Genomic DNA, 11,005 nt, shown 5'->3' on the forward strand with positions numbered 1-11,005 from the left:
GACGAGATGGGCCACATGGGGATAGATCGTACCCTTGACTTGGTAAGGTCCAGATTTTACTGGCCAAAAATGGCACGGGACGTGGAGCAAAAGATTAAGACTTGTCCTCGTTGTGTAGTCCACAGAGCTCCTCCAGAGAAAGCAGCTCCACTTGTCAACATACGAACAACTCGACCTTTAGAGTTGTTGTGTATGGATTTTCTTTCTTTGGAGCCGGATCGAAGCAATTTCAAAGACATACTTGTGATAACAGATCACTTTACCAAGTATGCAGTGGCAATACCAACTGCCAATCAGAAGTCTCGAACCGTTGCCCAGGTTCTATGGGACAATTTCATCATCCACTACGGATTCCCAGAAAGATTACACAGTGATCAAGGTCATGATTTTGAGTCACATACTATAAAAGAACTGTGTGCTATCTCTGGAATCAAAAAGGGAAGAACCACACCCTATCATCCACGTGGAAATCTTGTGGAAAGATTTAACAGGACACTTCTGAAAATGTTAGGTAGCATGAATGATGAACAAAAAGTTCACTGGCGTGACTTCGTTAAACCTCTCGCTCATGCGTCCAATTGTACGAAAAAATGAAGTAACGGGGTTCACCCCTTACGAATTAATGTTCGGAAGGCAGCCCCGCCTCCCTATCGACCTAGCTTTTGGTCTTCCTACCACCAGAGAGCGACTGTCACACTCCCAATACGTGTCAAAACTGAAAAAACACCTTGAGGAGAGCTATCAAATTGCCGCCAGCAATGCACTCAAGAATGCTGAAAGAAACAAGATAAGGTTTGACAGACATGTTATTGATTCTACTTTGGAAGTTGGCGATCGAGTTTTAGTGAGGCAGGTTCGCTTGCGGGGAAAACATAAGCTCGCTGATAAATGGGAGCCATCTGCTTACATTGTGGTATGTCGGGTTGGTGAGCTTCCAGTATATACAGTAAGACCTGAAGGAGAGGAAAGACCATTACGTACCTTGCATCGGGACTTTCTGCTTCCATGTGGATTTAGCAACCGAGAAGGTGTCCAATCCACCAAATCCTTCCTCAAGGCCTAGAACCCGTCAACAGGTTAGTGGTGGAGATCCCGACGGGGATGGTGCAGACGATACTGCAAGGTCAAAAGGAGTGTCGAGGAAGACCCCGAAGAGGAAGCTAGGGCACCACTTTCAAATGTTCCAGGTGATACTTTGTCTGATGCTGAGAAGCGCGAATCTTCTCAAGAGCCAGAATGTTCAATGAGACGCCCTCAAAGAAAAAAGGAAAAACCAGAGAGATTGCAGTATAGAGAATTGGGCAATCCGTTAGTTTTGGTCGCCCAAGCACTTTTTCATGGCCTTACCACTGCCTTCACAAACTCTCTAAATGGAGTTGACTTTGTTGAAACATCCTTACCCTCAACCTTTGATGTACCAGTCACATGCCAGCCAGTAAGAGCTAATGCAACGGGACATGCATAGATTCTGATGGGGAGGGTGTAGCACAGGTGATAAAGTCACACAGAAAGAGTTGGAAATTAATTAATAAACAAAACACACACAATACATAACAGTGATTTATTTCATTTTATTACAATTTTTTTCTTTCAATTCATAAAAGAAAGTGAAGTGTTTTCTTTTGGGTGAAAATAATGTTTTCATTTGATTTTCATTTATTTGAGTCTTTGTATTCAATTGCAACATGTATGTGAAAAAAAAGTGGTTCTGGCCCTTTAAGTCTGCTCTCCCGATAACGTGCTCCCCTGCAGAGGGAGAGTTGAATCCTCCATTTTGTGAAACAGGGACAGAGTAGAGCTGACGCAGATTAGTGTAACTGAAGATCACCATTTGTCACTATTCATAAAATCATCGATTGACATGGATTTGGTGAGTGTTTAATGCTTTTGGTATGATTTTATCGAAGTTTGTCGAACGCTAATCTGATAACGATCAGTAAACAAGTTTCTATGCAGTTATGGGATAAAATCCCTTTGTATGTTTTATGTAGAATCTTGAAGGTTATACTAATGTATTTATGGTTTAATATGGGTTTTGTCCTAATTTATATTCTGTCAACGCTATATTTGAGTTTAACTTGATTTATATTGATAATTGTTTTGTGAGAATGTTATTTGAGTTTGATTTGAGTTAATTGCTTTGAGAAGAAAATTCAGCAGACAGCTGTGTCTTAATTGTTACATCTCTTTGCAAATTAAACATGAAAATATTCCTGTTATTGTTTGGCCTAAAATACAGGTCAGGTTTTTGTTGCGGTGGAACGGAAAGTTCTAGAAATCAGTTGATGGAGCAGATTTAACGTTTAACTGTTTTTTTCCCACTGACCGCTGGAAAAGAAAACAAACTGATTTTTTATTTAAAGAGACTAAAGAAAGGAACTATTTGATTTGACAATTTGACTGTGGAAGAAACCGAGATTTCATTGGATTGGGTCTTTATTGACTGTGAAACTTAATTGATTTACATTGTGATTTTTGTGAGTTACAAATTTCATGTATGGGTAAGAATTACGAAACTGATCTTACATACTTGTAGATATATTTAGTGTGTTTACGAGGTGCACCCATAGAGTTTTGTATTTGTTGTACAACCTGACATTTGTACACTGTGATACCGGTATACTGTTTTTTTTTCTGTTACACAACTGTGTATATATTTTTTTTTCTCTCCTTCAACATTGGCCATTTCTCATAGTAAATAACCAGCTGGTGTATACATATAAAAAGAAAACACTGAATACTGTATTTGCTCTAGCCTTTATTTACATTATTTACAGGCTCCATAGTCGAACTTGTCCAAATAACATCCATAGTTGCACTTACGAAAAATTAGGAAAAACAACAACACAAATAATAACTCAAAATTCTTATTGGTGCAAACGGGTGTTACACATGTAATTATGCATACTTTATTGTTATTATAATAGTAAGTACATGTAACATGTGTAACAAGGACACCTTAAAATAAAGTGTTAATAAAGTTTGATCTCACACACTTTGGGACTGAATTTTAAGAATATAGGCTATATGCCTATTGAACCATTGCAGCAGGTTTGTGCAAGTAAAATAAACATATTTTGTTTGAAAATACTGCAGAGTAATATTTTGTTGTTGTCGTTAGAATATGAATATGGACTGCTTGAATTGATGCTAATAATTCTCAGATTATAAATTCTCATAAACTTCATATGATGACAATTACAAATGTTCTGTAGTTCATCTAACATGTGAAATTCCAAATCATTTCTCAATTTTATAAATAATAAAAACAGGTAAGTGTAGTAATAACATGGTAATACCACTCTTACATTCTAAAAAATATTACAAAATCACACAGTTTAAAACCAATAATAATATTAACATTGTAAAAGAAAAATGACAAACCTTGAAAGAAAATGAAGTTAAATTAAGTCACTAAGCAAATCTGAGATTCTGATATCAAAGTGATGCCGTAATATTACAAGGAACATATTATGACACACTAAACTCTCTTTAATGACCAAGACTCAGGAGCGGAGAAACTCTTCAACACCTTTGTGTGACTGTTACAAGTATCTCCCTGACACATCAAGAGCCTCTTTATCTTTACATATCACAGGCAATTTGTAGGCCACTTCAAACTCAAATACACATGCAGCTGTTCCCTTAGGGAAGCTGTCATACATGTTGAAAGCGCCCTTCCCGAACCCAAACAGCACACAGATCAGGTATTCCCACAGCAGGTGCTGTTTGAACATCCGTAGATGCTGTTCTCACACCAGGCTCTTGGGTTTGGTAAGATCTTTTGGTCTGTCTGGTTAGAACTAAGCTTTGATGACCACTGACAGGTCTCAGAGTTGTTGTCCAGCTGCCTCGTTTAATTCAATTCCATGTCATTTAGAGAGGAACTCCACAGTCCAAACATCTAGGCAAAGGCATACAAAGACTGTCGAAGTGATGGGAATTGATACATATTATTGAGATTCATAAAATCTGACCACTGGTCAGACCACACACTTACATAAAAGGTCAATATGCCATTGTATTGACTCAGACAATGTTAGTTTGGGCTGTCTGGAGCCCAGTCAAAACAACCAATACTTAAAGGCAAGTTCACTGTTTGGGCCAACTACCTAGTGCACAGACAGAGGATCCAAACATTGGGTGGAGATGAAATAAGCGTAAGATGAGCGTAAAAGGGTCTTATCAGTGAACTGTGATTGAGCACTTGCTGCTTGAAAAATTGCGCAAATGGAAAAAAATGGCAGTTTCGGTTCCACATTTGCAATGCAGGGCAGCCATTAAAATGCAATCACTGTGTATTCAGCTAGCACTCTCCAGGCTTGAGTGCATGTAAATATTAGCATTAGCTTGAGGGTTGGTGCAGCGGGCAGAGCTAATGTGCAACTTTGACAGCCTTGACCCCCCGCATCATCTCCATGTATCTATCATTTTGCGCTGGTTCAGTGCCGTTAATCAATTTAGGAGGCAGTAATGATGCTCTCTCAGTCCTCCCAGGGGACTCTGCATTATAAAGAACTTACATTATTTATCAAGGGCTGGATCTGGGGCCCTCCATTAAGCGCCAGCTCTATTGCGATGTTCTCTATTAAAACATTTTTTTTTTAAAAACAAGGGTTGGTGGGTTGGACAAATGGGAGGGATAAAATGAAAGTGAGAGTGAGAGAGACAGACACTCAGAACAAGAGCAAGTGCACTTCAAACTCCCTGTGATGCCACTTTTAAATCAAACTGGCCAAAGGTTCTTGCACAACAGCTAATGCTCTGTAAACTGATGGCTAATTGTTTGCTCTTCTCAGTATGTTGTGAGTCACTGTGGAGCTTCGCTGATACTATGAGCCAAGAAACCACTACAAAAGAAGGTTGACCTGTTACACTACTTGAAAACAAATCATTGGAAAGGCATTTCATATTTAGACACATGAGTCCACACACAGACCTGAGCATGCCATGGTTGCATTCACTTCACACTTAGCCATCAGAAAGCAGGAACACTATGCTGGTCTGTGAATAAAATACCTTTCAGATGTATTGTAGCTATTGTGATATTGTGATGGTTCATTATTTTTAGTTTGTTTACGTATTTATTTATTTATTTATTAGATCTCTGTCTCTTTCTCACAATATTAACACCACCAACAATAACAATAAAAATAATGATGAAAACAACTTTTTAGGTCTGTATTATGATATACAGTTGTGATATTTTTTTACTACAGTGGACCGAAGGATGATGATGATTATTATTATGATTAATATTATTATTTAGCAACAACAATAATAATAATAATAATAATAAAAATAATAATGAACAGCATTTAAAATCTGTACAAGCAAAATGTAATTACTTTTATTTTTCACTTTTTATTTATTTTATTAAAATAATGAATAAACATAAATAAGTATATATTATAATAATAATAATAATAAAGTAAAAAAAATGTTTCCTAAAATGTTATTAAGCAAATTATTAACTGTGACCCCATGCACACACAAAATCTATCTGGAAACGTGCAGTAAATACATAAAATTGTATGTATTTTATTTAGACAATTTTTAGGTCACTGTTCAAACCTCAGTCATGTAAGCTTTGATTTTCAAAATTGGGTACCACGGGGGTTCTGCCGATTACTGTTTGATCCCAAAGTTTTGTGACAAAAATTAGAACATTCAATAATGATTATTTCAATGGCTTTCCAATGTACTGTACACATGTAGTTATAGGTCAGCCTTAAAATCAAAGTAGGGTATTCTATAGTCTTTGTTAAAACGCAACACTCAATTGTATTCAATGTACGAGAGGGTCACTGCTCATCTCAGTCCATCAAGGTACCTAGACAACTCACCCAAACAATACAGTAAGTTAAATGCTGATATAAGACAATCACACACACACACACACACTCCTTTTCTCTATCTGTCCCAACACACACACACACACACAATGTGTGAGAATAAAACAATCCAAGCAAATCATGGACAAGGACAAATTCTTGTCCTTTGAGTAATCTGATATGCCATCTTCAATGATGTCAGGAAATCTGGCTCAGGTCTCACAGGCTCTGCATGCATCATGTACAGGGGCAAATATTCACTCTAAGTGACGTGTATGATTTATTGCCATTTTTTAACAACCAAAAAAAATCCCCTCCAACTGCATAATAAACCGAAGTGGGTGGTAAAGCACGAAATGAAGCAAAATGGAATGAATAATATGTAAAGGAATGACTAAACAGATTTTAAATGTGTGTGGAATTAATAATAATCAAGGTCAACGGTTATAAAGCATATAAACAAATACAACATAAAATGAAATATTTTTATTATATTATTGAAACTGACTGCAAACATCAACAGCACAAACATCATGTGACTAACAGTAAAACAAAATTGTACTTGATGCACTACAAAAAGCATGACTTCATGAGAACAAGCTGTGCGCGCACACACACACACACACACACACACACACACACACGAGCCATAGCAAATACTGAGTGATTTACGCTCTTGAGTTGTTATGAAGAGCCACCAAGTTGGATGCTTCATTACTGCTCTCAATGCGCGATAAACACTCGCTAAGAAGTTATAAATTGCGCGTTCCTCTAAAAACCATTTACAAAAGTGCCGTTTGTAAGTTCACAGTTTGTTGGCACGTTTAAAAGAAAACTAAAGTTTACTGTACCTTGTGCGCCACCTCGACGCGATCCTTCACAGCATTCATATAGCCAGACTCGCTGTGCTCTCGCCTGGCGTCAATGTGTCGCGGACCGCCGCACCCTCCGCACCGAGCTCGTATCACGCCGCGGGATATGGTGAGGGGCGGCGCGCAAGTCCTAACAAGTCCTACTTTTTTACACATTCAACGTTTTCAAAGTACTGTGGAATGAATTATGTAACATTGTAACAATGTAGCCTACTCTTTCCAGGGCCCGAGGAGGCCAGGCAGTCTGTGGCCCATCATGGCACTGTCCTGGGTAGGACCGTGGGGAAACCAGGTGGTGCAATGAGTTTATCAAGTGATGCTGTGTTAATTCAGCTCAACATACAACAACTAAGGATGTGGTTTATCACTGTACAGTAGCTACAGTAGGGTGACTGCAATACAGGTAGTGTGTGACAAGTGGTAAAGGAACCTCCACTACTAAAAATCAGCATTAAGCTCATCCCAGGATAGAATGACGTTGATGCCATTTGGGTTTGCATGTTTTAAAAAACAAAGCTTATGACAAATTTTCAGAAACATTTCCACCCAGTATTTTAAGGTAGCCTGCCATGTTAAATGATTGATTGACACGCCACAAATGACTTTATTGCTAATATAAAATAAAAGTACATACTTTTTCTTGAAAGTGATTTAGATTATACATAGGCTATTTTAAAACTATGAAACAAGCAAAGTTACATTTAGGCTAATTACTTTTATTTTTAAAATTGTTATTTACCTAGTAAAAAATACAAATAAAAAAAACTTTCCTAGAGCAATATGAATCAAAAGTTTAGTTAGGCCTACTAAAGTGTTAATCCACTTTTTTTTTAATCTCGCAAAAAAAGTGCAACAAAATCTGTCAGTGTAAGATCTTTTTTTGCATGTAGCTTGTCAATCACAAATTGTCTGTAACAACGTGAAGACGAAAAACAACACGAAAAATGTACAATCAATCATAGAAAATCAATCATATTTTCTACAAACGAAATGCATAGCTAAATCAATCAATGCTATTTAAGACCATCTTCATGAAACCCTACAATGTTAGGTTGCTAATGTCAACAATCAGCTTAAGTTGGCATATATTAATGTAAAATAATTTATTCTTCATTAATATCCCAGCTTATTATGTTTCTGAGTGCGAGAGCTCAAGGAACTATATTATCCTGTGGCGGCGCTGGCGGAGGGAGACCATCGAGAGTAGCAGTGCTGCTCGCGCAGATTACGTCACGCGGTTGGCGACAGAATGTCTGAGTGAGGCGCGAGTAAACTGCACGTGAATGTGAAATCTCGGAAAACACTGCGAGCTGAGAGTGCGTTTAGTGTGCAGAATTATAAAACACGTCTAATATGTCAGAAATTCATCGTATATTAACAATATATTTCTGTTTTATTTGTTTTGTTTTTAAATCTTGTAATTGATCATCATCATTATTAAAGCCAATTGTTTTTTTTGTACCTTGCAGCTGTCATACTAAATAAGCTGCAGCTTACTTATTTCCACTTTATGTATTTGCATAGCTTCTTATCAGCCCATTTTTTACAGTAGCAGCTGCACTGGATTAATTTTCATATCATCAAATTTGTCTTCTATGTAAACGGGTAACAGTTTGGATGTACTGAGACTACTAACTCAAAATAACATTCCTAAAGAAAGCTTATTTCCATAGTGTATTTATGCTTTTTTTTTTTTAATATAAATGGACTACACTAATGTATTTTCAAACACTGACGAATGTCTAAAATGTTTATGCTTACTGACATACACCTAGGTTTAAGGATAAAGTCGCCTCCTAATGAGCAAGCAAACTACAATGCTCATCTTGTCTCCCACTGGGATGCTGTCAGGTGCACTTTCAATTTGAGTCCTTTTGTTTTAACAGTATCAGCCACTGCTGAGGAGGGAGGAGAGGTCGGAGGAGGGCCTCTCACCTCTGTCACTGAGCCTTCATTCAGCCTCATCACAATGGAGCCGGACGGTTGTGCCATGGGAATGTGAGGTAGTGCTAAAAAGTGAAGCAACACTCTCTAAATCAGTGGTATTTTCATTTCTTTTCGGGGAGCCAAGCTTTGCGCTTGCTTACATATGCGACTCATTTGTGCTTTGGTGCCATCAGCGGTCTTTGGCACAGCACTGGTGTTTTCAGTAATGCTAAGCATGATGGCAGAGAATCAGGCAGCTCGCATTTCAAACAGGCGCCTCCATTGACACTGTTGCTTCTGCTCTTCTAGAAATAATGTCTGGAGTGGTAATATTTAAATACTGTCTCCAAGGGCTTTTTATTTATCCAGCGAACCATCACGGACTATAAGCTCACCTGCATAAATACATGTTAATTTGATGCTTGAGGTAGTATGAAAAATTGTGGAGCAGCATTAAAGGACTATTCTGGGTTTAATGCTTGATAAGCTCAATTGACAGTATTTGTGGCATGTTAATTACAACAAAAAAAAAAGACTAAAATTTGACTTAAAAGAAGCAAAAATCAAAGTTAGTATAAAGCACAAATGAATGGGGCCAAAAATAAACACTTAAAAAATAAACTCTTAGAAGTGAATGGAGCAAAACTTTGTAGAAATTTTAGTAGTTGTAAAGTTTTAGGCATTATGTCACCATGGCAGCAAAGCTATAATATTAAACATAGTAATATGATTTTTTTTCTCACAAAATCATGTTAACATATATGTTTATTTATCTTGAGCGGGTTTATTATAGAAAAACAAACAAATAAAATTAAAACCATAAAACATTTTTGTTACTTAAAATAAAATAAATATTAAGTGAAATAACAAACTCTTTTATTTCAACTATTTGCCATGTGGCAACATTTCTCATTTTAATTCACTTTAATTTGATGTACAAAAAATAACCAAAACCAAAACTGAAATAAAAAAACATGTAGACACACATACACTAATGAGAAAAAAACATAACAGAATTACCACAATTTCTAAATTTAAATGAAAATTTGGTTATACTAATGAAACAATGAGTATTTTCACTTTAACGGGCCCCATTCACTTCAAGCACCACACTGTAACCCAGATTTTGCTTTTGTTTTTTTATTTAAAAAAATAAGGCCAAATCTTAATTTATATTTGCATAGCATCTGTTGAACCCATAATATTTCTTAAGGTTGTTTTTCCTTGAATGCCTTAAATATACCATAAAAACCTTCTCTCTGAGGTTTTGTGTTTCTAGAGAAAGGTATGTGGGTTAAGAGATGAGAGAGCACAGTGGCCTTGACAGCTGACGTGCCTCCTATTTTCCTCTGTGATAGGGTAACAACTTTGGTGACTGGCATTTGTTCAAATGGACAATATGTTATTTGTAAATGGGCGACGTGTAAGATGACGCTCCCCACCCTGGCCTGGCTAGAGTTAACCCCTATCCCCACCATCAGCAATCCCCATGGTTGCTAGGAGGGTGGTCTGCCATACCTCAGGGTGGAGAGAAGAATAAGAGGACAATTGTGGGGCTTTGCATAAGGCTCAAGAGGCTGGAACAGCTGCCATGGTCACTTGGTGGAGGGCTTGCATACTGAAGACCACGCTAGTGTAAAAGCATTTGCCAAGGTCGTCCTTGTCATTTGTGATAAAAAGCCCACTGGGTTTGGTTTTGTGAACACATTGTTGGTATATTGTTCAAATATTCAGAGTTGTAATCCAAGGAAATTGGTTAACACATATTCAATTTATCAATACATTATATTACAACTACACTTTAGCCTTACACTGTAAAAAAAAGTTAGCATTTTTTTAAAATAGAAAAACAGTAAAGGCTTTGGTAAATACCGGTTAATTGGTGAACTGTGAACAATTTAAATGGTTGAAATTTGTATTATATGTAAGTTTACTTAAAATGCCATCACATTTAGGGCTTTGGCAAGTAAAAACAATTTATTAATAATTATTTTAAAAGCACATTCACAGAGGGGAATCATACCATTATATGACCATTTGCCAATTATATGTATCAATTCCAGTTATCAATCATTATCAATGGTGTCTTGCTTCCAGAAGGTAAAATATATTCAATTATGTAAAAACTTTTATGACAAAAACAAAACAAAAACTTTTGATGCATTTCAACATTCCAAATGGAAATTATTTTTGACAGTAAAAAATATTTTTGGAGGTTGTAAAAAGTAAAAAGCAGATATTTATAGTTTAATATTTGTATATTAACATTAAATAACTTAATAAATTATAAACTTGTAAAATATACACCTATTTGCCGTCCCAAGATACCTGAAATATTTTCGCTATTGTCAGTACTTTCTATGGTGACCACAG

The 11,005-nt window shown here is 36.6% G+C and overlaps 1 protein-coding gene across 2 annotated transcripts in view; it reads right to left on the reverse strand.

Annotated features, from left to right (window-relative positions):
* Positions 1-6,770, reverse strand: part of smad1 (SMAD family member 1) — a 25,891-nt gene extending 19,121 nt beyond the window's left edge. The window contains exons 1-2 of one of the 2 annotated variants that reach the window (XM_016480696.1): positions 6,686-6,748; positions 4,524-4,585 (exon numbers count right to left, since the gene is read on the reverse strand). The gene's annotated coding sequence lies outside the window, so the exon portion shown is untranslated. Of the gene's footprint in view, positions 1-4,523; positions 4,586-6,685 lie in introns of both variants that reach the window. The other variant, XM_016480695.1, reaches the window with a different exon arrangement.
* Positions 6,771-11,005: the final 4,235 nt, after the last annotated feature.

The sequence above is a fragment of the Sinocyclocheilus anshuiensis genome, unplaced genomic scaffold (assembly GCF_001515605.1).
Source record: "Sinocyclocheilus anshuiensis isolate Anshui unplaced genomic scaffold, SAMN03320099.WGS_v1.1 scaffold309, whole genome shotgun sequence".
Taxonomy (NCBI): Eukaryota; Metazoa; Chordata; class Actinopteri; order Cypriniformes; family Cyprinidae; genus Sinocyclocheilus; species Sinocyclocheilus anshuiensis.